This window comes from Oryzias latipes, chromosome 15, assembly GCF_002234675.1.
Source record: "Oryzias latipes chromosome 15, ASM223467v1".
NCBI lineage: Eukaryota > Metazoa > Chordata > Actinopteri > Beloniformes > Adrianichthyidae > Oryzias > Oryzias latipes.
In genome coordinates this window covers 27,236,408-27,249,123 of record NC_019873.2, presented here as the reverse complement: position 1 = coordinate 27,249,123, position 12,716 = coordinate 27,236,408, and the positions used below count along the sequence as shown (strand labels likewise).

The 12,716-nt window shown below is 41.9% G+C and overlaps 1 protein-coding gene across 3 annotated transcripts in view; it reads left to right on the top strand.

The window, feature by feature from the left end:
- The window catches only part of macrod2 (MACRO domain containing 2), a 427,744-nt gene that overhangs the window by 268,823 nt on the left and 146,205 nt on the right, over window positions 1-12,716 (top strand). The window lies entirely within an intron of this gene.

The window sequence follows — 12,716 nt, the reverse complement described above, 5'->3', positions numbered from 1 at the left end:
GCGGCCTTGGGAGTGTTTTGTAGCCATAACGCACTGGCTTCGAAAAGATCCAGCAGGGAAGCCACAAAAAAAAAGAAAAAAAGAAAGAAACCAAAAGCCAAGTGGATTGTAGAGGAATAGTGTAGAATGATAGGATTAGCCGCCCTTCTCTGTTGGCTTATTCCAAGGCTGCCAGGAGCTTTAGTTCTCATTCATCTTTGCCCAATTTGCTCCCAGAATGCATTCTCCAACAGCAGTATGGTACGGTGACATACATCAGCATGCACATTCTGTTTGAAGATTACAGCTGATGGCCCCCACTAAATAGTGTTTGACATGACGGGGACAAACAACACTGTATCAAAGGGGTGGGGGGTGCGTGCCCCCAGGGTGTTTTCAAGAGAAGGATACTCTGTTGACATGCTGGATAAAACAATGTCTTACATTCAGTTCTGACATTCTGACAGCATTCCCTTTGTTGTTCAAAATGACGTGGCCTGCATGCTTTTTGGATTTCTCTTTGTGGATTTAGGTTCATGCGTTAGAAAGATTTTTCACTCCTCTGAACAAATGCCTTGTAACTTTTTACCCCCCCCCAAAAAACGACTATAACAGACTCATCAGCATCCATATGTCCCAGTCGATGTGCTCATTACACGCAATTAATTTAGCACCCTTTAAGAATGCACATTTTATTTTCTACATATTTTTCTTTTTCTGGTATATTTTATTGTAGGATTATTATTATTTACTCCAATCTTCTTTCTCTTTCGGCTTTTCCCATCAGGGGTCGCCACAGCGAATCATCGTTTTCCACTTCACTCTATCATGAACATCTTCTACCCTAACATTAGCCAACTTCATGTCCTCTGTTAAGACATCCATATATCTCCTCTTTGGCCGTCCTCTTGCCCTCCTGCCAGGCAGCTCCATCTCCAACATCCTTCTACCAATAAATCCACTGTCCCTCCTCTGAACATGTCCAAACCATCTCAGTCTGGCTTCTCTGACTTTGTCGCTAACACAGGCAACATGAGCCGTCCCTCTGATGTACTCGTTCCTTATCCTGTCTAACCTGGTCACTCCTAAGGAGAACCTCAACATCTTCATCTCCGCTACCTCCATCTCAGCCTCTTGTCTCTGTCTCACTGCTACCGTCTCTAACCCATAGAGCAGAGCTGGTCTCACCACTGTCTTGTACACCTTTCCTTTGAGTCTTGCTGACACTCTTCTGTCACACAACACTCCTGACACTTTCCTCCAACCGCTCCAACCTGCCTGCACTCGCCTCTTCACCTCTTTTCCACACTCTCCATCACACTGAACTGTTGACCCCAAGTACTTAAACTCCTGCACCTTCTTCACCTCAGCCCCCTGTAACCTAACGCTTCTACCTTGATCCCTCTCGTTCAGACACATGTATTCTGTCTTACTACGACTGACCTTCATGCCTCTTCTTTCCAGAGCAAACCTCCACCTCTCTAGCTGTTCCTCCACCTGCTCTCTACTCTCACTGCAAATTACAATGTCATCCGCAAACATCATTGTCCAGGGAGATTCCTGTCTTACCTCGTCTGTCAGCCTGTCCATCAGCATAGCAAACAAAAAAGGACTCAAAGCTGATCCTTGGTGTAGTCCCACCTCCACCTTGAACTCCTCTGTCTGACCTACAGCACATCTCACCACCGTCATACTTCTCTCATACATGTCTCATCAGCATCCATATGTCCCAGTCGATGTGCTCATTACACGCAATTAATTTAGCACCCTTTAAGAATGCACATTTTATTTTCTACATATTTTTCTTTTTCTGGTATATTTTATTGTAGGATTATTATTATTTACTCCAATAATAAATTTTAAAGCCATGAGGGTTTACCCCCCCTTGAAGCCTTTAGGGCATATTTTGTAAGTTCTAAAAAATAGATTCACGTTGGCAGGTTTTAAAGAAAGCTTTACATGAATAACTTAGGTTTAAATTGTTGGAGGGAAGATGAAATCAGGGAAGAAAACATCTGATTTAGTTTTTGTGCATAAAAACGTATTTCTGATCATAGAGATAAGCACACTTATGCAAGGTTTACAGGATTTTCACTTCACTTTCGATAAAGCCTTATTCCCCAACTGCCCCTTACGGGTTGATAGGGAGGTCTTTAGGTAAAAAAAGGATCAAACCTGTTGGGGGGGGGGGGGGGGGGACACAGGTGCGCCGTCATTTCAACGTTGCTTAATGTAGCATCTTCAGTACTTTTAAACGGTGCTTCAAAAATAATGGAAAAAAAACAAATCTTTCCAGAAACAATAAAGTGTGAGGAGACAGCATGACGGGGTGAAGGAGAGCGCTTGAATGTGGCTAAAAGGCTTTATTTACGTGACAGTCTGCACGGCAGACTGTGGAAAACAAGAGTCAGCTGCTGACTTAAATAAATATCGTCCAGACAGCATTTTAAATCGATGAAATATCACGATACATCGATTTCTCCCTACAGCCCTAATCAAGATGGTAAACCTGTAGAGGAAACATGTTAATGCACTTTTTTTTCTACTGAGTTTTCTGCAGAAAATCTCCCTCTAGGTTATGGGCGGGACTGTTGCTGCAGAAGTAAGCCTCCACTGATATCCCATCATGCCATTGTTTACATGCTCTCCTGCTAGCTTACACCCTGTTACAACCCCAATGTTAAGCCTTTTTTATGTCTAGGGGAATCTAAAAGCTTAAGAAAACCACATACAACACAAATATGAAGACTTGTAAAATATAAAGAAATGAACAAATGTTTCTTTGGGGATAGAGAGAAACTCTACAGCTGATGCTTTTGGGCAGACCCGGGTGGGGGGGGGTCCGCTAATTACCCTTTTGGTCCTTCTGTCCAGATCATAACATGGCTGTGCATAAAGCTCTTGATTACACTTCACACTTTGTGCTGCAAAAGTTTTTCAGGTGGTATCATCATTTAACTGCCTTTGGGACGCGCCGTTATTTGTGGCCCACATTCACACACGCCGCACACCTGCGTGCCTCAACAAAGGTTAATTAGACAGAAGCTTAAAAAGGTCACACTACCATTTAAATTAGTCCTTTCTGTTTGCCTGATCCAAATCATCGGCAGCACCGGGCCAATTATCCAGTTGTGCCCATAGTAGTTGCGCTACTCTTCCGCCTATTTGGGAATTAATGACCATTGGACACCCGATTGCCTCAGCGACCTAATTCATCAAGAGGTGAGCACAGCGGGAAGAGCTTCAGGTGCAGGCAAACGTCACCTTGTTCTGACATTCCCTTCATTTCAGGGAAACTGAGGAACTTTATGTGAGGTGAAATAGTAAGATATGTAAAATGTGACATTTCCACACAACCTGGTAGCAACAGAAGGAGACGTTAATCTCTGGAATGTGCTGGTGAGAATATGCTGCGGTATTGATTATAAGCACACCATGCCCATAGCAATGAGCAGTAAGACTGAACTTTATCTGCTTCTAATGCAATCTTACCCTAATATTCTCCAATCTTCTTTTTTATGTGCACCTAAAATAATAAGGAGCCCTCATATAAAGACTATAGTCTCCCTCAATCAGCACTCAAAATGGTTTTATTTCATGCCTTCTCTGTGCTGTTTTACCTCCCAGTGAAGAGTCTCTTCAATATTGATGAGGATCTTTTCTGGTACCATGTGGGATTTCTGGAAAGTCGCATCCAAATCTTGGACTGTCACAGGAAACTGTTGATTAAACAGACATTCTTCCTCCCATGTGCTGTGGAACAAACAGCACAGTAAGCATGCGGTCATCATACGTATGCTACAAATGCTATTTCCGTTTGGTTCACATTAAAGCTGACTCGTTTCCTATCTTTGGTTTGAGCTACAGAAATGTAGCCAGAGAACTCATGGATCCATCTAAAGCCTGAGCCACATGCACCCATGCAGGGAGTTGGACCGTTTTTTTGAGTGGAGGGTCATGGAGATCTTAAGAGGGTCTGAGGCGTGTTTTGTTGTTACCTTGAGGCTCAGGGGACATCATGGAAATGGAATATACCATTGTCATACGTCTAATAAATGTATTATGTAAGGCTAATGAAAGTTACACACATGATCTTCAAATATGGCTCAAAATCATGACAGGTGGATGTTTGTTAGCTTTGAAGTTTCCATTTCAAATCTGGTTCATTTTGAAGTTTTAGTAAAAAAAACAAACAGATTTATTTTCAGCAGAAAGCCAGCATTTCCCTCCAATAGGCTCCCGTCAGTTCAGAGTGGCGCCTAAAACGCCGGTGCCACCTGATAAACGCTTCTCTTTTGATCAGAGGAACTGTGTTTGGAGGAAAACATTCATATAAACACAAATGGGCTCCTGACATTTGATCTTCAGTTTGCCGTGTCTCACAGGTTTGTGATGTTGGTTCCTGTTCATCAGAGAGTCGAGCTTTTGGGACGTCATTATGGAAAACACGCACAATCAGTCCGGCTGACGGAACCGGAGACGTTTGTATCTGAACAGAGTCGTCTCATTAATAACAATGCGATCTCCCTCTGGTGATGCCTCCAAGTTGATTTATTTGTCCTCCTGGTTGCATTGGTCATAGATTTGGAACTGCCCAATCAGAGAAAGATAAAACCACAAGATCCTTTTTCCCCTACGGTCATAAGTAATTATGCTTATTGTGGGTTTTATTATTTAGCGTCCATAGACGGGTATTTGAAACAAATTGCAGAAATGGGATTCTGATTATAAATTAGCCTAATGGAAACACCAGAATGAAGAAAAAAACTTGCATTTAAAAAAAAGGTTTTGTGCTTGGAGGTGGTGGTTTTTGATGCGCATGGAAATTGACATATTTCACACATCACGTGACCAACAGCTGGATGGCAGTTTGCTTCTTGGTAGGACCTGGCTGCCTTTGGCGCTGCCTTTGGCGCTGCGCAGCGGGCGCCACCAGCGGTCCCACAGCATCACAGCTCATCAAAAGTTGAGCGTGTCATGTGGAATTGATGGATCCAGAGTAAAATCACCAACCCCTATTTCCTAAAATGTCTTCATCCGTAGCCGCTCCGACGTGGAAGGAGCTCGCCGCTCCATGAAGAAGACGCCAACGCCTTCTTTGATTGATGATGATGAGCGCTAGTGCAGGAATTTGAACGTATTTGTTGTTCACATCCGTTGCCTTGTTTTTGAATGAGTGAGTTGGTTTGTGTTTATTTGCATAATGAGGATTTTTTGGAAACAGTTTATTTAAGAAATTGTGTTTTTTTTGACATCTCTAGAACTTCTATCATAAATGAGATGGAAACGCAGCTACTGATAGCATCAATTACAATCTTTATGATCCCCTATAAAGCTGAGTTTTCTGGTAATTGTCAACGTCAGAAAATCTTCGTCTTTGTGTGTGAGGCGTTGAGATTAAGCGTCTTGAGCAGAACAGCTGCCGTAATGTTTGAGTATGAAAAAGGAACAACAAGAGGAAACGAGAAGTAATTGACTGTGCGATGTGTCAACAGTAATCCTGCCGTCTCCGTGTCACTCCGGTGCCGTTTCCTGACCGAGAAGCGCTTCTGTGTGGTCTTTTCATTTATGGATTTTATGAAGCCAGGTGTTGAACCTGGTGCTGACCTTTCCAGACCCGTGTGCATGAAACTGGAATTTCCTGGTCTTATGACAGAGTTTCATTTCAACAACCAATTATCCTTCAATTGCAGCCCTCGGCCCTTACAGATGTGTTTGATCAACACTCAAGGTTTCGCTGTCACTGCTCGCCACAATGGTCGGACTCTTTTACGCTACACAGCCTGTGTTTAAGGGCAGGGGTTTCAAGCTAAAGCAAAGCATCACTGGTAAATAAAAGGTTTGCAAAAAGTCTTCATTTATAGGTAATTTCGACCTGCAGATCCAGTAAAAAATGTCTTAGCATCATCTGACCAAAGTTTATTTTAAACATTATTGTTCTCAGCTTTTCATTGTTGTGTTCTTTTCCCACCACCAACACACAAACTCCAGAAAACAGAAGGAAAATGCATACAGAGGGTAGCCCGTTCTGGTTCTTTGTCAATCCACCAGTCCTCATGTGTTTTCATGAAAGAGAATGCTTACGGTGGTTAGCTGACAGGTACTTGAAGCTGTTTGTAGTTCTTCAGTTAGTCATGTGCTTCAGACATGACGAACTGCGCGTCTCAAGGTCATGTGTAGAGTTTGAAATGGTATTTATTTTACTCTCCATCTGCTGGGCACATGTTTTGATCCACATTTGTGGTCTTTGGGATGAACTTTTACGTCATCTGACCTCTCCTACATGACAATGTTTGGACTTTTTTTTTTGGACTGTTTTTCTGTCGGCTGACATGAAGGATTGTGTACATATGTGGGCAGACTTGACAGTGTTTCTGTTTTTTCTGCATATTATACTAATCACAGCACGATTACCCGGCACACATATCTGCTTTGGTTCCATTATTCTCTGTCAAGGTCACAGCTAACAAGGGATGATGCACTATGTCTGGCCCGGGCTGATTGACTCGCACTGCTCAACTGGCTCAATTCAGTCCTACTCAGCAGTTCAGCAGGGAAGGCAGCTCCTCACAGGTTCATAATATCAGGATAATTCTGTTAAACTGCATAATATGTGCAGTTTTTGTCTTGTCAGTGTTTTCTCTTGAAAGAACGCTGAGTTACCTTGTGGACAAATCCTGTTACACAAATAAACCTTTTTCGCTGATTTATCTGCTCATTCCTTGCTGGCTGTTAAATTGCCACCGGCTTTATATTTAGACCTTATAGCCGTGTCATGCCCAGCAGCAAACATTTTAGCAGTTAAATTTAAACAGAAATAGTCCATTCTGCTCTTCCCTGTAAAGGTAAAGCTCAGCGCTGCTACATAGCTGACTATAATGGATTAATGTGTAGCTTCAATAGACCTTGAGTCCCACCCTCTCCATCTACACTCTTTCTCTTTTCAGGTTAATTAAAAATTATACGACATGTTAGCTGTAAATCATTATGAAGTAGGCTCTCTAAAATAATCAATTCATGGGGTAATTTAAAAGATTAAGCATTTCTTTTATTGTCAACCAGTGACCTTAATATCATAAATGTCACACTTGCCTTTATGAATGCTGCCGCAACTGTCAGAACGGGAGGGGGGGCTTTAAATTTAGCGGTGCTAACGCCCACATTTTCATTTCACGCCAAAGGGAATCCAGAGACTTTGTCACCATGATCAGATATCCTGGGCCTGCTTTAGGCGTCATATTCATTCATAGGGAATTTACCGTAGTGATATGAGGTCCACTCATGTTATTAAGTGTGGCATCTGGACACAAAATTGGTACATTTGTAATGAAATTTGCAAGTGCAAGATAAGTCTGTGCACTTTTTGAACTGTTTTCAAAGCCTTTGCCACCTTTAAATATAATTATGCCTTTTTTTAGCCAAAAAAGAAGTTTCCTAGGACATAGTTTCTTCGGCAGTAGTTCACCTTTGAGTTGTGGGCGGGACTGTTGGTGTGGAGTTGGCCTTCTTTTATTTCCCATCATCCCTTTGTTGACACTCTCTCACACTAGCTTCCAGCCGCTCGCACCCCCAACCTAACATTACCCTGCGACAAAAATGGCAGCAGTATCGGAGCCATCCAGTTGTACAGTTTGGATCCAGATTCCAGCTCAGACGAGGAAAGCAAAGACGTTCATGGATCTACTCATCTACAAGTGGATTCATCATAATGGAAGCTTGTGGCCCACCTAGCATATGATTTACATCACAATTACAATTTTTTTCAAACGGCTCCTCATTCACAACAATCTGAATAAAGAATTTCTCAGAAATGCAGTTTAAGGCGTAATTTTCTTTATATATCTCCTTTATAACCAGAAAAACGTTACAAGAACAAGTCAAAAACACCTTTTGCATCAAGTGGGTGTTTAAGCATCCCATTGAGATGTAACATGCAATAACCACACATGCCATGTAAGTATGATGTTATCACCATTTTTCAGTTCTGAGCAGCCTTCTTCCCACAGTGGATGGAAAGCACAGACATGAAAACATAAAGACGTCTGTTTTCTATAAACGTCTTCTTCTCGTCTCAAATAAAACCTGAGTTTTATCTGAACAGTCTGCAAACTTATTAAAAAGTGAAAGATCACCGATTCACTGATGAAAAGTATATACAATAAATGTATTTTAATACTCAAGGTCTTTTTAACTTTGAAGTATTTCCATAATGATTTTTATAATTCACATCAGACAGTAGAGATCCCCTCATCTGTTTGTTGTGTAAAATACTGATAATCACACATAGAACCGACACGTACGGATTATTTTGTTCCTTTTTTGATCTTGTATAAAGGGGCAGGATTGTTTTGACACATAAAGAATAGCCTTTTCTATAAAGTGATGCATCTTTGCTCCAAAAAAACATGTGATGCATTTGGAGCAGAGCAAATGGTTTTCTCTTTTTAGTAACTAATTAATTCTTTATCAATATTCATGATGAACTCCACATTTAGAAAACTGTAATTAGCTGTATTATCCTTTGGGCATTTGACAAAAAAAAAAAAAAGAGTCATGCAGAAAGTTCAAATGAAGCCACCAATCAATTAGCTGACCAAAATGTCCACAGTAGGATCTGCTGGCGTGGGAAAGCTTCCATGCTGACGGCAGGCGTCTCCAGAAATCCAGGGTTGGTCTGAAGGAGCTCCTCGGACGCAGTCATAAATTCTCGGGAGCCACCTGGCGCTTCCGTCGGTAACCTTCCAGTTTCCTCGCAGCCAGCTGCTTCCTGTAATCCCAATCAATCTGCAGCGCAACGCCGCAATTCGCCATGACCTTGAGTGGCAGGCTTCCTTTGGATGCTGTTAGGTTGTAGACCCTCCTCATTTGAACATCCACCTGTGCCCACACCAAGATTGCTCGACTTTCCACAGCTGAACTTCACTAGATTTAACAATAATCTGACACACTTATAACACTGAAGCGTGGCCCGGCACACCACATTCATACATGTAATACCATTTACAGGCATAATGGCGTGAAGATGAGTAGAAATATGTTAAGTGAGTAGTTCACCATCATCATATCTGTTCTGAAATTATCCCTGCTCTCTGCTTTCTTTGATAAACACCCAGATAAGAGGCAGCAGAGAATCTCTGATTCAGAGATGTCGCTGTTTATCTCATCCTGCAGCTTGGAGCCATGTTACAGCTTTGACTCTTTCCAAGTCTTTTTTTTTCTTCAGTCATGGGATTTGCGCTTTAGCATAGGTTTGCATAATCTGAACCAGTCCAGGGTGGAGGAGGGGACCCTCTTCATGGGCTCAGGGTGACAGATCTGCCTCTCTACATGAAGGTGACCCTCTCCCTAGACCCACCACTTTTCCCAGCTCGCCTGTCAGGTCCTACAGGCGTCATGGTCTATTAAGCACCTTAATGATGACCACTGCCTCCTGCACTGACAAAATACATCCTCACTGCCTCATATATCTCTATATATTTGAAATGTTGAATGTATACTATTGTCTGAGGACATTGTCTCTAGACTACCATCTGTGAAAAAAGGCCCCTATAGAAGTCCAGCTACAATCTGAGAGATTTTGATAAGACCTTGATGTTTGGTGAGATGTAATTCTATTGGGAAAAACCTTCAGGAGAATTTCTCACTCAGTAAATTCAGAAATACCACCTTAGTCCTAAACGCGGTTTTTAAAACGTTTGTGTTTTAGGTTAATATTTAAACATTTTACTCACCGTCTTCTTATTGTTTCTGGTTTTTTTTGTACAGGAATTCTAAAATGTTCAGATTACTGGTCTGAAATTACCTTCCAATAAATGAGATTACTGAAAGACCATTGACTGTATGAGCATTCGACTGAGCGAGTGTGGCATCGCCCAGAGAAAAGGGTTTTCTTTCTTTGAATATTTAGAAATCCAAACCGTCATCATTTACTACCTTCCAAACAATAAAATTAGTCAGAGTAGAGATGACTACAATCCCTGCTAATACCAACTCAGTGGCCTAGTGGGAAAATGTCCGCCCTGAGGCTGGTAGGTCGTTGGTTTAAATCCACTGCTGAGTCAGACTACAGTAAAGGCTCTATGGGACTCAAAACCTGTCTGCTTGACAACCAGCATCAAGGCAGTAAATTGAGGGGGGTTAAACCACCAAATGGTTCCCAAACACAGTTTTGTCTTTAGCTCACTGCTCCCCCAGAGGAGGATTCAAAAACAAAGAACATTCTTGAACTGTTATGCTTAAAAAAACTATTATAAAATGTCTGCTTTTGCTGCATATTCTCTATTTCCAGCGGTAAATACAGGTTTTTTTTTATTGCCTTTAATGTCAAATTATTTTATTTGTGCTTTTTTCCCGTCATGTTTGTTTTCATCCCTTCCTCCCAACTAAGTTGCTCTCAACCACTGATTGTATATTAGAATTGGACCGAGCGAGTGTGACGTCACCCACAGAAAATGGTTTACTTCAGGCTCCAACCAAATGAGGTCAATGCAGCTACCTTTTTTTTTATCCCGCAATTCGGACGCCGCGATGTTGGAGTCAGATGACGTTTAAATTTTTGGGGAATCACTATTAATAGAGAGGTTGATGGAAGGCCACACCCCCACCACTTGAAATTGGGCTGCACAAAATCGTTCTGTTTTGAACATTGGATAGGGGGGGCCAGCAGGCTCCACCTACTTTTATTGAGGCATCTGATTGGCCAGTTTATATTTTGCATGAGTTGCGCTAAAGAAAAAATATTGTTCAAATAAAAATAATAAATATCAAGAACATGTTAAAAAAGAGCAATAATGGTTATTTTGACCAACAGAATGACTGAATAACAGCTGTTTATTTCTCTATAGGATTTTTGCTTCTTGGAGCCTGCAGCTACTTCCTGTTTAGAACACATGGGGGGCGGGGTCACTCAGTCCAGTTGTCTTATACAGTTAATGGTCTCACCTACACTTTTTTTTTAATGTCTCAAATCCACTTTTTATGACTTTTCTGAAAATAAGTTTTAAAATATAACATTTCAACGTTTGTCTTTTACAATTTCATATAAATTTAATTTGTAATTTACTGGGTCTTTTTTTTTTCTTTTTGCAGACAGCTTTATGCTTTTTATGCTTTTAAAGGGAGCCGGTTTAGCTCGTGCTGGTTTGCGGCGCCTTCCGTCCGTGAAACCTGGGTTCAACTCCGGGCTGCTCCCTGTTCCCTTCTCTACCTCTGTGCCGGTCCCAAGCCCGGTTGCTTTGAGAAGGTTGCGTCAGGAAGGGCATCCGGCGTAAAACATTGCCAAGTTTACCATGCGACTCGTTCGCTGTGGCGACCCCTGATGGGAAAAGCCGAAAGAGAAACAACAAACAACAACAGACAGCTTTATGCTTTTATGTCTCATATTTCTATAGACACCAAGTGCTTTAGGCTCATGAAAAAAGTGAATTATTTTTTCTTTTCTCACCTTTCCCACTGCTTTTCATGTCTTAAACTGTAGATACAAGCCCTTCTGTTTTGGCCGCAGGAGTGAATATGTGTGGATTTTTGATGAGTGCAGTCAAAGTGAGTGTGTGCAGCAGCCGTTGCTCATGAGACAGTAACACATATGGAAATGAGCCGACATCATGACTAATAGCTTGCAGGCTGAACTAAAAGGCCTTCTCAGCAAAATGCCTGTTCTCTCAAAGTAAGCCATTACACATTTATCAGACAGTCTGCTTTAATTTGATCTTTACGGCCAAAAATAAAAAGCAGAGCCTCGGTGAAGCCTCTGGTTTTTGCCTTTTGCTCTCATGCCCAGGAATGAGGATAAAATGAACACAAAGGAAGCCGTCCCTCTTGTCCCTAATCCTTCCACTCCTGAGTCTGTGCCTGCCGCTGCATCGTCAGCGCCGAGCTCAGATCAAAATGAAGGAATGGCCCACAGGTCTTCACAGCCGTGCACAGAGCTGACCTCCTCAGAGCTTACACTGTCCTTGCCCCAAAGTCCTTTAAAGGACCAGACATGTTCATTAAAAAGCAACGCTGCACTGTGTGTCTAAAATAGCTTTAGTTTGCATCTGCAGTCTTCAGTCTTGTTATGTGGACATTTCCTGAGGCAGAAATCACTTCTTCTCCGTCAGTTCTGATAAAACACTGACTGTTTGCACTGTTAGGTGGCTGCAGTGTAAACCATACGTCGCTTATCACTCATGAGGACCAAATGAAGTCATGTTTACATGTAAGTCTCATTACTCGAAGAATTTTGGAGCAGAAAAGGCAGTAAATTGGAAAAAAAGAATAGTGTTTTCTCATGCTAATACGACAAAGGCCTTGACCTCTCATCCGCACTGTTAATTAGTGTGGGCTGCTTTGACCTCAGGCGAGCTCAGATTTATGGCTTCATGTTGTGGGGAATTTTAAAGTGACCATGCGCGGTTTCATCACATGCCTTCCAGTAAACATGGAGCTCTCAGAACGTTATTAAACGTAATTTAGACGTAATTTAGGAGTGAAAAGTTATGCCAGGTTAAAACAAAACTGCTAATTTCTGCCTGTAGTCCCTACGAAAGGAAGAATAAAATGAGAACAATTCATTCATTCATCTTCTAAACCCGTTTTGTGGCTTTCGGGGTCATGGGGCTGCCGGAGCCCATCCCGGCTACTGGACTGGTCGCCAGTCTGACGCAGGGCCACAAATCACACACCCATGCACGCTCACATTAATTCAATTCAATACAATTCAATTTAATTTTTTTTAAAATACACAACAGCAGTCG